Genomic DNA, 19,265 nt, shown 5'->3' with positions numbered 1-19,265 from the left:
AACATCTAGAGCTTGTGGTTCACCATCTCTGGAAAACCATCAAAGCTTTCATATGAAATATTAGAGCCCTGCTGTAAACATATAATTCCCTCAGGACGGTAGCCGTTGCTGGAAGAAAAGCATTAGCTTTTAAAACAAAAAGCTGCGGAAACCGTCCAACCTGACAGCATCCCAAATAGATTCACAAACACCTCTCTGTTTTGGCAAGTTTTCATAGTAACATGTCATTTTGAGCTTGTTCATGCCATTCAGGAAGGTCTTCCTTTTCCTGCCTTGCAAATGGCATGAGGAACAGGCTCTCTTGGCTTCCCTGCAATGTTGAACAGCAAGGAATCCTGGACAGCCCAGAGAAGTCCGTGTCAGTGAGAAGCTACTTTCATATACTTCAAAGAGATTCCCTGCCCTTGAAATATTTGTGTGGCCATGTCGGCAGGAAGCACATCAGAAAAGCATCCTCCGCAGGAAAACATCGCATGGCTTTCAGAGGAGCCTGGAGGAAGGTGCTGACCTTCATCCAAATGTATACTTAGAAATTGGCTTGGTGATGTAAAAACACCTATCTCTCAGCTCTGGCCATGACTAGCCGGGATCAGGAAATGACAGGGGTATCCTTCTGCCTAACCTTTATCCTGGAAATACAACAGTAGTCTGGCACTCCTCTGGTGCATTCAAACCCACAGACCAATGGGATGATGAACAGTCTAGGGTACTGCACCATGCCTCTGCACTCTGTAGTACGGTTAGCCACAACTTTTCTTCCGGACCCTATTAAACACTTCATGCATAAATGCTTTACTTATCTTTGTGATTGTGAACCTCTCTGTTCAACTGTCCTGCAGTGACGCCACACTATCAGTACCAGCCTCAGGGCAGACAGTTAAGAAATAGGGCATAAGCCCCATAGTGGCTGTGAGTTTTATGTTTAGATTCCACCCATTGAGTATCAAGTGTAAACTCCTCAGACATTAAAGCAACATTTGCATGGAGTCACAGACAGTCCCCTGGAGGATTCGTATCTATTTTGCCACCCACATAAGTTTACCTTTGTGATACTTACTTACTTACTTACTGGCTGTTACGCCAATGGCGCATAGGGCAGCAACAAAGTCCTTCCACTTCTGTCGGTCGCAGGCCAAAGTGCCTATTGTTCCCCAAGTGTGATGATGGTCTTTTAATTCTTGTTCTACCGTTCGGCGCCAGGTTGTTTTTGGTCTTCCTCTCTTTCTCTTCCCATCTGGTTTCCAGTGGAGTGCAATTTTCGTAATAGATCCGTCTTCTCTTCGTAACACATGACTTATCCATCGCCAGCATCTTTTCATAATTATAGTGGCCATGTCTTCTTGTTTACACTGAGACAGTAGGTCTTCGTTGGAAATTTTATTTGGCCAAAATATCCTGATTATTCTTCTAAGATTCTTGGTATGGAATGTAGACAATTTAGTAAGGTCTCGTTGTATCATGCGCCAACATTCTGCTCCATAGAGAAGCACTGGAAGAACACAGCTGTTGTATAGTTTCAGCTTAGTGCGCACGCTGTACTTTGAGGATTTCCAGATGTTATTCATACTGATAAAGGCATTTCGTGCTTTACTCAGTCTATTCTGAATGTCTTGCTTACTTCCACCATCTGGGGTGATGATACTACCCAAATATACAAATCTATCAGTAAAGGGAAGATCGTTGTTATTGATCTTGATGGGGGTTTGTGTTATAGTGTTCAGAGTCATGACTTCTGACTTCTTCTGGTTTATCTTAAGGCCAACTTGTGAGCTATTTTTATTTAATTTATCTGTTTTATCTTGCATATGCCGATGAGTGTGAGAAAGAAGTGCCAAGTCATTGGCAAAATCCAGATCTTCAAGTGTAGAGAAAAGCGTCCATCTAATGCCGGTATGCTCCTCCTCAGTCGTACGTCGCATCACCCAGTCAATAACAAGATTGAAGAGCAGTGGCGACATTACGCAACCTTGACGAACTCCGGTCTTGACTTCAAACCATATATCACTTCCTCCAACACAACAGCTATAATTTTTGTAGAAGCTCCTAATGAGCTTCACCATACGATATGGTATTCCATAGGCCCTCAAAATCTGCCATAATCTGTCTCTGTCGACATTATCAAAAGTCTTTTCAAAGTCTACAAAGTTCACGTGAAGTTGTCGTTGCCATTCTGCACTCTGTTCTATGATGTTACGCAGAGCAAAGATCTGTTCTATAGAATGCCTACCTTTTCTAAAACCTGCCTGCTCCTTCCTCAGCGTTTCATTAACTGCTGTTGATATTCTACCTATGATGATTTTAGCGAGGATCTTGCTGGGTATTGACAGAGGGGTAATTCCGCGCCAGTTGTTACAATCGCTGAGAGTACCCTTCTTTGGGATCTTGATAATCACCCCTTTCGTCCAATCCTCCGGTACGCAGGCTTCTGTCCAAACTGTTCTGAAAAGTGGTTCCAATATTCCAGCTGCTGTCTCTGGGTCTATTTTGAAAAGTTCTGCATTCAAGTTGTCCTTTCCTGGGGTTTTGTTGTTCTTCAGTTTCTTGATTGCTGATATAATTTCTTCTTTGGTAGGTAGATCGATGTTAATATCTAAATCTGTCTCCCTTCCACATATATTAACACCTTCTTCCGATGATTCTCTGTTAAGTATTTCTTTTAAGTGTTCAGCCCAGCGTGCGTCTTGTTCCACTTGTGTTGTGAGCAATTTTCCTTGCTTATCCTTAATGGGTGGGCTGACTATGAAATGGTACTTACCACACACTTGCTTAGTAATTCTATACAGTTGTCCTTGTTCTCCTCGAGCCGCAGCACTTTCTGCCTCTTTTGCGAGGTCGTCGACAAAAGCACGGCGATCAGCACGTACCATTCTCTTAACTATCTTATTGGCCTCACTGTACTGTTGTTTATAACGTTCTTGTAATCTTGCTTATCGAGTGCTAATCATCTGACTCTTCAATTTACGTCTCTCCTCTATAACTTTCCAAGTGTCTGGTTGGATCCATTGCTTAGATTTTCTCTTCTCCTTATAGCCCAAGCATTCTTCAGCACTCTGATGGTATGCAGTCTTTATATTATTATAGACTGTATTGATGTTACCAACATTACTTTCTGTAACTAAATCCTGCAGCACTTGAAATCTATTTTTTTACTTGTGTGACAAAACTGTATTTTATGCGTGGATCCTGTAATTTTTGGATATCAAATCTTGGTTGTATATGAGATTTGTTCTGTGCCTTCCGGAGTTTAAGTCACACCATTGCAATTACCAATTGATGGTCACTTCCAGCATCAGCCCCACGTTTCACTCTCACATCCAGCAATGATCTCCTCCACATTCCATTAATGAGCAGATGATCTATCTGGTTTTTGTCTCTATCATTGGGCGAATACCATGTCAATTTATGGATATCACGGTGTGGGAACAAAGTACCTCCAACAACCAAGTTGTTGGTGTCACAGAACTCAACCAGCCTTTCTCCATTCTCATTCTTTATCCCGCATCCATGTATTCCCATTGCACGCTTGTTGTTGGTGTTGTCGCTCCCAACTTGTGCATTTAAATCACCCATGATAATCATCACGTCATGTCGAGGTGATGACTTGACTTCTACCTCTAGCTGCTCATAAAAGAGGTCTTTCACTTCATCATCGCTGTCGTTGGTTGGGCTATAGCATTGGATGATGGTCATATTTACATACTTTCCCTTCATTCTCACTTTCATCAATCTGCTGTTGACAGGTTTCCATTCTATCAGACACTTTTCAATTCCTTTTCTCAAAATGATGGCTACTCCTTCTTCATGCTGATTGTCCTCTCTTTCCGAATATAGAACTGTCTCCCCGGTTAATGTTGTCATTCTGCCAGATCCAGTCCATCTGCTCTCACTAATGCCCAAAATATGCAGGCTGTAACGACGCATCTCTGCTGTTACTTACGCCAGCTTGCTTATCTGGTACATCGTATGAACATTCCAAAATCCTAACTTTGTCTTTGTTTTGGTGTTCAAAACCTCTATCATCCTGTCAGTGGCTTCCACAAAGTGGCTTCACCACTGACATTCACCCCTTGAGGAGACCCTAAAGGTCCATCACACCTGTTTGTGAAAGTTTTCTTTGTTGCTGTTTCCGTAACCCCAACTGTTTCCTAGGACAGGGTGGTTAGCCCTGTGCCAAACCCCCAACCTGGAGGACCAGCGACCACACTTCGTCTGGTCTCTACCCTTCGACCTGTCTGGCATGGGAAACCCTACCAGGAGCACAAAGCTCCAGCCAGCATAGTTCTAGGGATCATTGAGACACGCAAGCCCTCCAACCACGACAAGGTGGCGGTCCATCCTAGAGGGACCTTTGTGATAGATGATCCCTTAACTGTAATCTTTGCTGTTAAGGGACCTTTGTGATAGATGATCCCTTAACAGCAAAGATTACAGCAATATTCAGGTTACTCCCAGTTCTAAAAGGTCAAGTCATTTCCTCCTGGTCAATTGAACCGCAGGTCTCACATCAAAGACAATGTTTGTAGTTAGTTCTATAATTAATTATCTACAGATTTATAAACTAGGATGGGAAATAAGACTTATTTACAAGGTTAAAGCAGATACAGATATATATCATTGTATATGTATATCTACAAATGAGTTCCAGTTTTAAATTTCAAAAAGGAATAGATCCTTCTATTATAAGCAAGTGTTATATGTCTTTTAGGGCTCACCCAGGCCAAAAATTGGGGATCTTTTGCTTATGCTTAGTAATTCTTGCTTCAAGCCCACCCATCATTCAAATACTGCTCCTCCTTGTTAGGGTTTTTTATTCCTTCCCTTCTTTTGCCTCAAGCTGAAAAAACAGCGGCTGCGTCTAGACTGGCAAGTTTTTCTGCAAAAGCAACTGCAGTTGCTTTTGCAGAAAAACTTGCCAGCTGTCTACACTGACCGCTTGAATTTCCGCAAGAACACTGACTTCCTACTGTCTGAAATCAGTGCTTCTTGCAGAAATGCTATGCTGCTCCCGTTCGGGCAAAAGCTCTCTTGCGCAAATGCTTTTGCGCAAGAGGGCCAGTGTAGACAACGTGGTATTGTTTTGCATAAAAAAGCCCCGATCATGAAAATGGCGATCAGGGCTTTCTTGCGCAAAACCACGTCTAGATTGGCACGGATGCTTTTCCGCAAAAAGTTTTTTGCGGAAAAGCGTCCATGCCAATCTAGAAGCTCTTTTCCACAAATGCTTTTAATGGAAAACTTTTCCGTTAAAAGCATTTGTGGAAAATCATGCCAGTCTAGACATAGCCAGCCATTGGGATAAATACACGTGCATGTCTCCTCTTCATGTGTCTTTTGTCCTTTGACATTGTGCAATGCTTCATCTGAAGTTGATGGGCCTCCTTTGTTAGACAGATGGAAACTAGCATTCTTAATGCTTCTCTCCAGTCTGGTGATTTACAGTTACAGAGCAAATTCCTGACTATTACATGATAACATGGGATTCAGCTATTACATGACATTAATGCATGCAGCAATTTATGAGCAGTTCATAATATCTAAACATACAGGTGAGACAGACTTGTTCCTGTGTGTCTTTGTGTTTGTCAGTGTTCAGTTGAGACCTAGGGGCCTTGTCATGACTTGGTACCTGGTCTACCAGTGTCCCCCTCTCATTTACACAGGAAATGCTCAATGGTTCTGCTCAAGACATATCCTCTTCTGGACATTCCAGTTGGTCACTTAACTAAATTGCCTGTAAGGGTTAAAATAGACAGAGAGTCCTAGAGTCTCCAGGAATGCTAACAAAGCAGGAGGTGAGTTGGCCAGAAGCCGGGAGAGCCAATGAAAACGGAGTGTGGATTTTTCAATTGGTCACACAAAGACTGGAACAGGAAGATTACTGCTTCCAGAGGAGAGCTGGGAGACATGAACTGAGCCGGGGAACAGGGCCTGGAAACATGGCTCTCCTTTACTGGAAAAGCTTTGCGCAAAAGGGACTTTTGCCTGAATGGGAGCAGCATAGTATTTCCACAAGAAGCACTGATTTCTTACAGTAGGAAGTCAGTGCTTTTGTGGAAATTCAAGCGGCCAGTGTAGACAGCTGGCAAGTTTTTCCGGAAAAGCGGCTGATTTCCCGGAAAAACTGGCCAGTCTAGACACAGCCTATATGTATGCCAATGAATGCCTACAATCATATTCAGTGTGGGAAGAAGTGAGTCAGGAGCTTTGGATGTGTTTACTAGTGCGGGAGATATTAGTCGGAATGTGCAGACACTCACTCTTTACATCACAAGTGCTCTCAGACTTGCATTTCTTTTATTTTTAGCAGTAGATTACATGATTGGTCTCCTCAGTATTGCAATTTATGGGTACTGATATCTGATAACATTTGCTTTGCTCTTTAATGCCTCTAATCATATACTCCGTCACACATTTTATATAGTAGTGGCACTCTTAACAGTTCTATGAGTGCATGTTAATGATCTCCCCTTGCCGGGGAGAGGTATCGTTGGTCCATCCCCCCACTTTTCCCCTTAATCACAGTCCAGACCTGGGTTACACTCACCAAGAGCCTTTAATGCTGACCATTGCGTGTTCTCTCACATCAGCAGGAGTGGGGGAACCCAACACCTTCAACCCCACCCCCTCCAGCTGGGCACCCATCCACCCCCTTCCTGGGAGCTGCCGCCAGCTTTTGAAGCTGGTGTCCTCCTCTCTAGAACACCGGCGCAGGCGCCGCACTCCTCCCACTGGCTGCGCAGACTCCTGCTTCCGCGCATGCGCTGTCTGCCGCCCACCAGCTGAGTCGCCTGGCACCACCGTTCCGGCACTCACCGAACAGCCCTGGCACATCTGCCTCACTGGCATGGCGCCAGCTTAGACAGAAGCCATAGTGCGGGGTGCGGGGTGCGGCGTCTTTCTGGGCTGTCCACTGCACCCCGTCACAGTGCACAACAAATGGACTGTGAATCCTGATGTTCTGTGACAACAATTAATAACCTGTGAAGCTTGGTTTTGTGGTGCCAAAGTTAAAAATATTAATAGAACCTAATGGGCCAGCAGACAGATAGGTACTAGAACTGCACAGGCAGGATATAGTATCACCTGGCAAGTTCAGGGAATGGATGATATCAGTTGTACATGTTCCAAAAACAGATGGGCATTACAGAATTTGTGAGGATTATAAAGGTCCACTAAACTTCTGGTTGGAGGAGCATCGGTATCAAATTCCAAAAGCAAAATTCTATGCTAACCTGGCAAGAGAGGTGACATGTATAAAGCTTCATTAATCCCAACCATAACAGCAGATTGCATAAGAAGATATTTTTCACTGACATGAATAGCTAGTACACTAGTGTTCAGAGAATATTGAATTAGGTGCTGCAGGGGTTATATGGGGTCATCTGGTGTTTGGAAAACACATTGATCATGGTGAAAGCTACTGAGGAAAATGTAAGAATCTGCAGAGTTTCTGAGAAGACTGTAAAAATGCGATTTTACAGGAAGAATAAGAAAGTGTTTTATTCCTGAATGGAAGCTATTTGGGGCATAGCAAGGATGCAGAAACATCACTTGAAAAATAATGAGCTATGGAGAATGTGGCTGTAACCCAAAATATTTTAGAGTTTGGTTCTTTTATAGCAGTGTTGAATGGTATTCCAAATGTATTAGCTTCAATAAGTCAATAGTTTAGTAAGTTAGGAAGAAAATGTGAGATGAGTTGAGCTCAAGACACAAAACTGAAAAGGAAACAAAACTGAAAAGCTTCAATGTGCTGGGGCATTATATTTCAGAACTTCCTTTTCTCTTAGCATGAAGTGTCTCTCCCATGGGCTAGCCTTAGGAAATATACAGATCTATTTATTGCCCACAAATACACAGAGGTGGGGGAAATTAACATAACATTTGTTTCCAGAACATATAAAAAGCTAAGGAATTGCTCTCGTTATAAAAGAAGTTTGAGCACCTATTGTGGGGATAATTACATTTCATGAGTTCTTGTCAGAGAAAATAGTCCCCTCAAGACTGTAGTAAACATACTGACCTCTGATTCTTGGATCTGGCCAAGTTGTGCTCAGTACACAGCCAGAAGCCAGGCCAATGGTGGCTTTATAATATCACAGCAGTCCACCAATTCTGGGGCAATTCAACCCCCAGGGTAATTTAGAGAATCCTAATTATTCTGGCAGGTCATCGCCCTGAAGGTGACAGGTTACACCAGCCTGGGATTACTGTAGCATGACATGCTCTTGGCCACATGTCTTTATGCCCTCCACACCAAGGAGGACAGAATACAGACTTCTAAGTCCAAAGACACTTGGTATCACACTTCTAATAGCAGCCAGGATAGAAAGAAGGACTCTGTTTCTGACTGAGTATCAGTAAAAAATCCAGGAAGAAGCCTCATTTTAAGAAAGTTTACCTTTTTCTGAAAAGTAAGCTAATACCAATTCCAGCAGCATTCCTACTACACGGGATATGGAATGCACTTGATCAAATCAGTAATATCTCAGTGACTCGCATAAGAGTTTTTTTAAATGCGTCTACTTCAGTAAAACATGCTAATGCTGACAAGTTCTCATGATTGCTACTGAAAGTAGAGTCACATCCACAAGTGAAATCAGTGTGCACAGCTTCTCTTGCCTAGATGATTTTCCTATTACATCCAGAGAACTCTATAGTGATGGATACTACACAAGAAATGTTTTAATTAAAAGTAATCCAATATATCATTTTTCTAAATGGCCAAGTCAGAAGGGAGATAAAGACTTTATCCCTATTTCCGTAGAAAAAAAGTAATTATCAGTACAACAGAATCGTTTACAGTGGAATAATACCAAACAGTTTACAAGCAAGGATGCTGGTTGAATTATTTCAACATCACAAAGATGGCAGATAAAGAAACATTCATTCAGAAGTTTTTTCTTTGGTCAGGTATACCCTTCACAAGAAATTCAATTTAAGATACACAACTTTAGCTATGAGAATGATGTATCTGGATTCAACTCCCCTGTTAACTTCTCTTACTCCTCGCGACCCCACGGAGTACTGGGGTTGACGAGGGCGCCATCAGCATTCAATTTAGTGGGTCCTTTCTAGACCCACTAAATCGAACCTTGGAAGATCCATCTCCTTAGCATTGATCTACATGTAAGTATAGACAAGACCTACAGTGGCTAGACTCACATGAGGATATGGAAAGGACAATGTCTTATTATAGAGAAGCGACTGAAACTGCTTCAAGTCATCTGCTGCTATGGGCCACTTTGCTTTGATCAAAGCACTGAATTTGCAGAGAATAAATCGATGTGTTTAGTTATGGTGCTTCTGGCAGGTGGCCAGAAGTAAAGAACTACACATAAGAAACCATCAAAGTATGTGGGAATGTTTTAGCTACATGTGGGTTTCCTGGATTCTTTCTGATAACAGCCCTCTATTGGATTTTGAGAAATGTCAAGTATTCTTCAGTATTAATGGAGTATAGCACACTAGATCTGCTGCTTTTTATTCAACAACAAATAGGTTAATACTGGGCTACTCAACTTTGGAAGCCCCAGGGGCCACAATGATACTCACAGCATATGCCGAGGGCCGCAACTTAAGTGTGGTTACATCTACATGCAAATATATATGCAAATAGCTTTTTTCACACTGACTGGCATGAATACAAAGATTAAGGCAAAACTACACAATACACAGGCCCCATTTAAGTCAGTTCTGCTGATATTAATAAAATGCAATAGTTACCCGATTTCCACCTATATGACAGCACTTTTAATGAGCAATGACGATCTAGGAATTTAACTACTAAAATGCATATCAACAGAAGACCATTATATTGACTACTTTTTTGTTTTGGCTTCCACCCTTGGGCCGCAAACAAACTAACTACAGGCCACATGTGGCCCATGGGCCGTGTGTTGAGTAGCCTTGCTTTAGCAGAACCCCTTGTTCAGACACTTAAAGGGCATTAAATAATAAAAGTTTGCAACAACTGCAATGCAAACTTTCTGTTACCAAAAAGATTTCCCCTACCCTCTACCACACAGAAATCTGAAGAGGAGTTTGTTCTAAAGTGTTCCTAACAAACTAGATTTTATTGAGCAAAGATTTAACAAAAGGACTGAATGAAAAACGCAATGTAAAGAACCCACAAGCTATGAGTTCTCGGATTATAAACTTAGAGTGGAGAGTACTGGCAAAGGGGAAGGAGGGCTGGAACTGAGGGAAATGGTGCTGAAGGAATGAGGAAGAATGACTTATCTGGTAGAGGCTAGGACAATATAGAAATACATTGAGCAAACTATTATAAGAGTTTCAGAAAAGGAAAGGTATTGAAACAAGCTGATAACAGTGAGCCAGAAAGTAAATGATTATCCTTCTTATTGGCCTGAAGAAGTTTTAGATGATAGCGTTACTATAGAAATAAACTGAAGGATGTAGCTAGAGAACTGGAGAAAAAGCAAGTGCTAAATTTCCTTTCTGGAGGGTACGTATGATCACAACATAAAGACAAGCTTCTCATAAGATTAAATAATAACAAAAAAATGTTTATTTGCTTTTTTTAATTACGGAGGAAGAATTTGAAGTGTGAAAGGCAGTGCCATTCTGTTTTCTGCATGCTGTAGCTTTAAATGAAGAGGTGTCCTTTTCTTTTTGCAGTGGTGAATGTCATTTTGTGTTTCAATTCAGAAGTGCAATATTTCAAGATGAGCACCTGTCTCTCTTTCATGGAGATATTATATCAGTTCTTTGTTGGTTTGATGTTTTCTCTAATCCAGACCAAAAGTCATTTAGACAGTAAAATCCAGGCTCTGCTTTTGGGATGTAATCTATTCCAGTGTGGTGGGTTAGCACAAGATTTTATGGAACACTTAAATCCCGTTAAGGAATGCATAGAGCTCATACAAGTTCTCTAGAAATAATTTCACCCTTTATGAAAGGGGAAAACATAGTATTTCCACAAAAGTAAGTCACCAGCAATTCTGCTGAGGGACAGTAAATTTCTCTGACTCTTATTAAGTCTATGAAAATACGAATAATAGATTTATCTCTCTGAAAGTATTTTCAGTGGCAAAAGTGGTACTTAATCTGTTAGGATTTAAATAATTTCACAGAGGCCCCAGTTCTGCAAGGCCATCAGTACAGCTGTGTGGGAAATGATTTGCCTTTCCCATGAACAATTTTGAGATTTCTAGAAAATGTCCTGCCCAAATTAATATATATAGATATAGATATAGTTTTGGGTCAATCAAAACATTTCATTTTCTGTTTTGATCAAAAAAAATATAATTAACTTAAATTTCAAAACCGAAAGTCATTCTGATGTAGAAAACTATAATTATAAAAAGTAGAAAAATTTGTTAAACCTGACCCTTTCCCACAATAGTTTCCATTTTGAGGAATCAGCACTTTCCATTTAAAAAAACATATTACCAATAACATTTCTGATCACCTCTAGAGCAGAGAGCACCCTCGACTCCTAATGAAACCAAAAGGATTAAGAAAGCCCCAAGCAGAATCAAGCATAAAACTTGGAAGTAGGAGTGGGAGGGATTTTCATGGCACTTCCTGGATTTTAGCTTGAATTGTATTATTCACAAGTTTTAGTCAGACACCAGTAACCTCACATTGAAAATAGCTGCCAAACTCCATTCTTGGAGGAGTTTACAGCCAGGAGAGAAAAAACTCAGGAGTCTGATGTCATGAACAGTGGGATGAGCTTATTCTTTCTATAGCTGAGCAGAAAAACAGAAGTTGAAATCATTCATACAACAGTCAGAGCCTGCCTGTCCACATGGTGAGAAATCTCTCTCTTTACCAACATTAACCTCCTCTAAGGAATATTCAGAGTGAAGGTATGTGTTTCTTCTTCTCTTATAGTGACTGAAAAACTCTCATTTATTCTAATTCCTCACCATTTTTCATTTCTTCCTCAAAAAGCTGTTTTTTCTTTATATTTTTGTTTCAATTGCAAAAGAGATCATGCTACTAGCGAGGATTATGATTAATTACCATTATTTTTGTTTTGTTGTTAGACTCTATCTTTCAAAAGTAGTTTTTGATGATGAATGGGATTTTCAGCCCAGAATACCACCCCTTGAAAGTAGTTAAGGTGCTAATGACCCAGTGGAATTTCAGTTGCAGATGACCACACTGCAGGTCAGAAGGCAGAACACTGGTTGTGACAGAAGATCATATATAGTGTCTCACAAAAGTGCAAAAGACTTCATAATACAAACTTTCTAGAATGTTTTCTGAGAGAGATTGACTAACCAACCACAGAGAAAACACACTAAGTAAACTCTCTCCTTTGTCTCCCTGCAGGGAGATTTTCGTTTGTGCTTGTTATTTGGATTGTACATTTTTGTGGGGCAGGGACTCTTTTTGTGTGTATCATGCACAGCTGAGCTTTATTATCTGTGGTTCCTTAAATATGAAAATCTAAAAGTGTGCATTGTACAGCAAAGCTGACAGAGTTCAGGTTTATTGTTCTCAAACTTCTTGTTAAAAATTACACCTTGATTTATTTCTAATAAAGGAAAAACTTTAAAGTGTTAAAAAACTTGACTTGTAAGCTGATGATAATGAAAGAAGCTTAAAGTTGGAGTTATTTCTAGGAACATATGGCAGACGGAACTGGTAATAATGTCACAATATACACTAGAAATGTTAAATCACTCCTGTTATAGCTGACAGTGACTTTTGTAGTAGTCCTGGCTTTATAATAGTAGTTATATATCAGCTGAATACCAGAACAGGGGAATTCAAAGAGATTGTCACTAGGATCCTCAAGTTTGAATTTATTTTTATTACGTTGTTGCATATATATTATTTTAAACAATTACATATTTTAAGGCTAAAATGCATCTGTTAGGCAAATTTCTGTTTACACTCCATAGTTCCCAAAAGTCATATATTCCAGCATGCCATTTTGAAAGTAGTGAAATAACAAGTTATATCAATAATATGAGTTTTGTAGTTGTTGTCATCTGCTCCCTGTGGAAATTTGCAGATGAAAGAGAGAAAGACCTTTTGAGAGGGAAGGTTAAAAGGCTTGTTAAAATGGGAAAGAGGCAGCCATTACAAGAGGAACAGCAAGGGCCCTGGCTAATTAGGGGCAGCTGAGACAGAGTGGCTACAAATTAATTAAGGGCCAGGTGAGCTGAATCAGGCTGCTACAGGGCTTCTTTAAAAGCCTTGGGGGGGGGGGGGGGGGGAATTGAGGAGTGCAGAGAGGAACAACCAACCAGGTGATGATACAGAGGAGTAGAATCTCCCTCTGCTAAAGGTGCATAGGGAGGTGAGGGGCTTGGGCAGGGGGTGTTGAAAGGCTCTGTATCCACAAGGGGCTAGAGGAGGAGGACTTACTACTCAGCCCTGACTGGCCCAGGACTCAAGCCCAACACTATTGTTTATGCTGAGGGACAGAAGGTCAAGTGCTAAAACTAAGAGACTGTGTCTAGACTGGCAAGTTTTTCCGCAAAATCAGCTGCTTTTCTGGGAAAAACTTGCCAGCTGTCTACACTGGCTGCTTGAATTTCCACAAGAACACTGACTTCCTACTGTAAGAAATCAGTGCTTCTTGCGGAAATACTATGCTGCTCCTGTTCAGGCAAAAGTCCCTTTTGTGCAAAGCTTTTGTGCAAAGCAAAAGGGCCAGTGTAGACAGCTCAGATTTGTTTTGCGTAAAAAAGCCCCGATTGTGAAAATGGCGATCGGGGTTTTTTTGCACAAAAGCGTGTTGAGATTGGCACGGATGCTTTTCTTCAAAACGTGCTTTTGCGGAAAAGTGTCCGTGCCAATCTAGATGCTCTTTTCCACAAATACTTTTAATGAAAAACTTTTCTGTTAAAAGCATTTGTGGAAAATCATGCCAGTCTAGATGTGGCCAGAGTGAGTTTCATGCTGTGGCCCTAAAACTTGGGATAGTGGACAGAACAGAGGTCAGGGACCCAGGAGGGGGACGCACCTACCACAACCTTTATATGAGAATTTCTTCCTAGCTGTATTGCAGCAAGTCTTAGGAGTCCCAGTCATGGACCCAGACCCTATTGCATTAGGTGCTATTAAAACACAGATCTGGCAAGGGGTTCCACAGATTGGCTATTTGCTGTGTGAAGAAAAATTTCCTTTTGTTTGTTTTAAACCTGCTACCTATTTCATCTGGTGATCCCTAGTTCTTATGATATGGGAACAAGTAAATACGTTTCCCTTTCGCATTTTCTCCATACCTGTCATGATTTTATAGACCTCTATTGTATCCCCTCTTAGTCTCCTCTTTTCTAAGATAAAAGTCCAGGTCTTTTTAATCTCGCTAATATGCTGAGTGATTTTCTTTATGTACCAACTAACTTCAGCTTTGTGTAAATTTTATTTCTTCTCCATATTCTGACTCCTCATCTGGGTTCTAAGGTGTTTTTTCTTTAAAATACCCTTGATCTGATTGTTCAAGCTTACGGACCCTCTGACGCTTCCTACTTTGTGCGATGTTCAGCTTTCACACCTATGTAAACCAATTAATCTCATGGGCTGTGTCTAGACTGGCCTGTTTTTCTGGAAAATCAGCTGCTTTTCCGGGAAAAACTTGCCAGCTGTCTACACTGGCCGCTTGAATTTCTGCAAAAGCACTGACTTCCTACTGTAAGAAATCAGTGCTTCTTGCGGAAATACTATTCTGCTCTCGTTCAGGCAAAAGTCCCTTTTGCGCAAAAGGGCCAGTGTAGACAGCTCAGATTTGTTTTCCGCAAAAAAGCCCCGATCAGGGAAAATGGCGGTCGGGGCTTTTTTGCGGAAAAGCGTGTCTAGATTGGCACGGACGCTTTTCTGCAAAAAGTGCTTTTGCGGAAAAGCATCTGTGCCAATCTAGACGCTCTTTTTCGAAAATGCTTTTAACGGAAAACTTTTCCATTAAAAGCATTTCCGGAAAATCATGCCAGTCTAGACGTAGCCATGGTGTGGTATGGCTGCAATTTAGAACAGAATGTGGCCCTGGGCTAACTTCAGATAATGGGGCTGTCAACATGCAGCCATGAGTTTCTTCTGAGAGGTACATCCAAGGTCCATAGGTAGCCTGAACAAAAGAAAGTGTCACAACTATCAAATCCCTTCTACTTTAATGGGGCTTGTACGTGGAAAACTGAAGGACTAGTTGAAGCAAAATGCAGGACAATGTAGCACTTTAAAGACTAACAAGATAGTTTATTAGATGATGAGCTTTCGTGGGCCAGACCCACTTCCTCAGATCAAATAATGGAAGACAACAGTCACAACCATATATATCAAAGGATACAATTTAAAAAAAATGAACACACATGAAAAGGACAAATCACATTACAGAACAGAAGGGGGATGGGGGGGGGGGGGGGAAAGAAGGTGAATGCCAGTGAGTTAATGATATTAGAGGTGGGGAAGGGGAAATGTCTGTGAGTTAATAGTATTAGAGGTGATAATTGGGGAAGCTATCTTTGTAATGTGTAAGATAGTTGGGGTCTTTATTAAGTCCGGTGCGGAGGGTGTCAAATTTTAGCATGAATGCCAGTTCAGAGGATTCCCTTTCAAGTGCAGATTTGAATGTCTTCTGAAGTAGGATGCAGGTTAGCAGGTCATTAAGACTGTGTCCTTTCTGGTTGAAATGACAAGAAACTGTTTTCTCTTTGTGATCTTGTCTGATATCTGTTTTGTGGGCATTAATCCTTTGGCGAAGTGTCTGAGATGTTTGTCCAATGTACATAGCAGACGGACACTTTCGGCACATGATAGCATAGATTATATTTCTGGATGCGCAGGAATATGTGTTCTTGATCTTATAACTCACTTGGTTAGGTCCAATAATGGTATCAGCAGAATGAATATGTGGACAAAGCTGGCAACGGGGTTTGTTGCAAGGGAAGGTACCAGGGTTGGTATTAGTGTGGTATGTCCTGTGGTGGTTGATAAGAATCATCTTGAGGTTAGGTGGTTGTCTATAGGAGACTATGGGTCTGTCTCCCAGAGCCTCTTTGAGTATGGTATCCTGTTCCAATATAGGCTGTAGTTTATTGATAATCGGTCTGCTATGTACATTGGACAAACAGAGAATGGTTTGAGCCTGGAAAAGCAGGTATGCTGAGAAGGGATAACACTCCACCTCATCCCAACTTGCTCTCCTCCACTAATGGTAATGGCTAATGATAAATTGTCTTGTGATAATGACTAAGCTAGAGGCCTGTTTAGTGCATCATTAGCTGTCAATCCCTATGAAACAAAACAACTGTGAAGCCTTCAAAATGTCCACTTGGGGCCTGATCCAAATGCCATTGAAGTGAAAAGACAGAAAGATTCCTGTCGAATTCAGTGGGCTTCCGATCAACTGATACAGTTGCTACCAGGGGACAAAAAATCATCTGGTGTAAAATTAGCGTAATTCCATTCACTTTAGCTGAGCTGTGACACTTACAAGCTGAAAATTTGGTCTCAGGGATCTGTTTACTAGAAATAAATGGTTAATGAAAAGCCCCCCTGTTTACTTCCAGTTTGTCAAACTCCATTCTCCTGCCATTTGGGGATGGTATTTCCAAAACCAGAGCTCAGCTAAGCCATTAAAACTTATATAGTTGTTTCAGCACCATAAAGACTGTTGTGACTGTATTCCTGGCCTGGCCAGGTAGGATCAGAAATCCATGCAGTTGGTCAATCACAAACTGCCATCACAGCTAAACACTACTGTGAGATGGGAAGCACAATATAAAAACACATGCTTTAGTTCAACCATCAGTTCTTGGACTAGCTGCAGGAATTACTTGGTACGGTTCTATGGCTTCTGTTATACAATGTCAGATTAGATAATCTAATGGTACTTTAGTGGCCTGAAAATGTGTGAATCCTTAAACTGTACAAATTGGTTCATAGGTTCAAAGACCAGAAGGAACAGCTGTGATAATCTGATTTTATGTCCTATATATCACAGACTATAGAACTGTCCCAAAATAATTCCTAGAGCAGATCTTTTAGGGGAAAAAGCCATCCCATATTGATTCAAAAACTGTCAATGATGCAGCTTCCACCCTGACTCTTGGCAAACTGTTCTCTTGGATAATGAATCTTGCCTTTCCAAATGTATATGGTTCCAAAGCCAGGCTCACAGTGAAGAGGGTTCTACATTCAAACCCTGATGGACATATGCAAGGTCTTTAGAGACCTCTCTCCTGCTTCCTCCATAAGATTTCTTTATCCTTCCAATCGGTAAGATAATCAATTGCATAAGCTTCTCTCCTCCTTGTTACTGCCCTGAAGGGTCTCTTCTAGTAAGGATAGCATTGGAAACACACCAAGCTCCTTTTTCTGGGGGGAAAAGACAGCAAAAGACTTGGTCTGGGAAAGCACAGTGAAGTGGACAAGCTGCAGTACATGACCTCCTTGTAGCTATATGCTGCAAAAGCCAAGAATTCTGTGACATTTTAATAAGAAGGTAAATTCTACTGCCATTTGCAGCTGCATCAGCCTGGAGTCCTGCCCTGCTGACTAGTGTAGCTGTCTCTTGTGTTTGTGCACTGCACTGGGGTGCCGTGGGCACTGGGCAGCTCCAGTGTTTATTTCCTGGCCCCCAAGAAACTATCCTCCTTGGTAAAAAGGAGGTCAGGAGTTATTTTTAATCGGACAATTCTGATGCCTCCTTTGATTAGGATCAAAACCATTTTGCTAATTTATTACCTTTTCCATATTTAGACATGACTCTTTTATTTTCCTTCTTCTAGATAATACTAAAATGCCCAGCTGGCAAACAGTGATATGTATCACCACTGACCAATAAACAAGCAGAAGGAGTTACTCTACTACTAGTCTTGGATTGTTTGCAGAGATCTTTGATATATACCACAAGGGAAAAGGGTATGTCTACACTGCAGAGTTTTTTCTGGAAAAACGGCTGTTATTCTGGAAAAACTACACTTATGTCCACACTGCTATTGCTTTCTTTTGACGGAAAGTCAAAAGAATGGAGGGGTTTTTCCAACAGCAATAAACCTCTTTTTACGGGGAAGAAGCCTTTTTCCAAAAAAACTTTTTCGGGAAAAGGCGTATGTGGACATGGAAGAGAGTGTTTTTTCAAAAGAAGAGGCCTCAGGAAAAAGCACAGGTGGCCACTCTGGCCACAGTAATCACAACTGAAATGTGAGAGAGCATCCAATCAATGTGGACACGCTCTTTCGAAAAAAGATTTTCCGGAAGATCTCTTTTGGAAAAGCTTCTTCCGAAAGAAGCATGCCGCCTAGATATAGCCTTAGGTTTTTAAGTGTGGAAGAAGCCAGGCTTGGATTTCACAAGAACCAATCAATGTTTTAAAGCTGAAACATTTCTAAATGGTGCTTTAAAAAAAATGTGATTTGCCAGTTCATTTTCAGAGTGGGAAGGCCTGGCTTTACAGTATCATAGTTTAATGCAAAGTTGGAGTGAGTCAGGCACAAGAATTAGTCCTGCATGTCTAGGATGCTGTATGCTGACGTTTATGGAGCCTGTAGAGGCATGTCTGACAACACTTCCAATGCATTTGAAGAAAACTATAAGAATTTTCCACACAACACTGCCAATTTTCCCATAAATTGAACACCTTATAATCAAAAAATCCCAGCTATTTAGCTCAGCAGCAGATCTGCTTCTCAGAGCTAGAAGTAAGAGAGAGAGATGTATGAAGTTCAGCTCTAAATACTGGTGTAAAATCCACAGACCTTGGTTGTTGGCAGGTGGGATTGAACCTGGTGCCTTAGAGGTTAAAGCCATGAGCCTCTACTGCATGATCTAAAAGGCACTTAGCTAAGGCTGTAGAGCAGACTTCTTGCTTTCTTAGAGGTCTCAATAGCTCTGGGTTACACTTGTTTAGCATGTTACATTTAGTGCTTTAGGAATATTCACCTTTTAGTGAAATGCAGGGAGCCCTCCCCATGCAATAAGCCATTTTTTCCCACAACAGCCACATGCTACACAGTGTCACGCAACCCACAATTCCACTATGCTCATTTCAGTACAGACACATGTTTCATTCCATGAATCAGTATAGTTTCATTCCATTGCACCTAACAGGAAGTTTATCTCCTGCCAAGTTCATTGTAGATAGATAGATAGATAGATTCTATTGTACCTTCTTCTCCAAAGGAAGGAAATTATTTAGAAATAACTTATTTTGAAATAAGTCCCGGAATAGTGTGTCCACACAACAAGAAAGCCTCAAAATTAGTCTGAGGCAGACCCCCTTACTGTTGACACTACAAGCCCCAGGAAGCATTGAGGGGTAATCACAGCCATGAAGCATC

The 19,265-nt window shown here is 41.2% G+C and overlaps 1 protein-coding gene across 8 annotated transcripts in view; it reads left to right on the top strand.

The window, feature by feature from the left end:
• The first annotated feature begins 11,579 nt into the window (after positions 1-11,579).
• The window catches only part of LOC102460294 (B2 bradykinin receptor), a 41,844-nt gene continuing 34,158 nt past the window's right edge, over positions 11,580-19,265 (top strand). For 6 of the 8 annotated variants that reach the window (XM_075926623.2, XM_075926626.2, XM_075926621.2 and 3 more), the window contains exon 1: positions 11,580-11,837. The gene's annotated coding sequence lies outside the window, so the exon portion shown is untranslated. The remainder of the gene's footprint in view (positions 11,838-19,265) is intronic. The other 2 variants (XM_006133705.4, XM_006133703.5) reach the window with 2 other exon arrangements.

This window comes from Pelodiscus sinensis, chromosome 5, assembly GCF_052426305.1.
Source record: "Pelodiscus sinensis isolate ZL-2025 chromosome 5, ASM5242630v1, whole genome shotgun sequence".
NCBI lineage: Eukaryota > Metazoa > Chordata > Testudines > Trionychidae > Pelodiscus > Pelodiscus sinensis.
The sequence above is the reverse complement of the archived record's forward strand: the minus strand, read 5'-3'. Positions and strand labels throughout refer to the sequence as shown.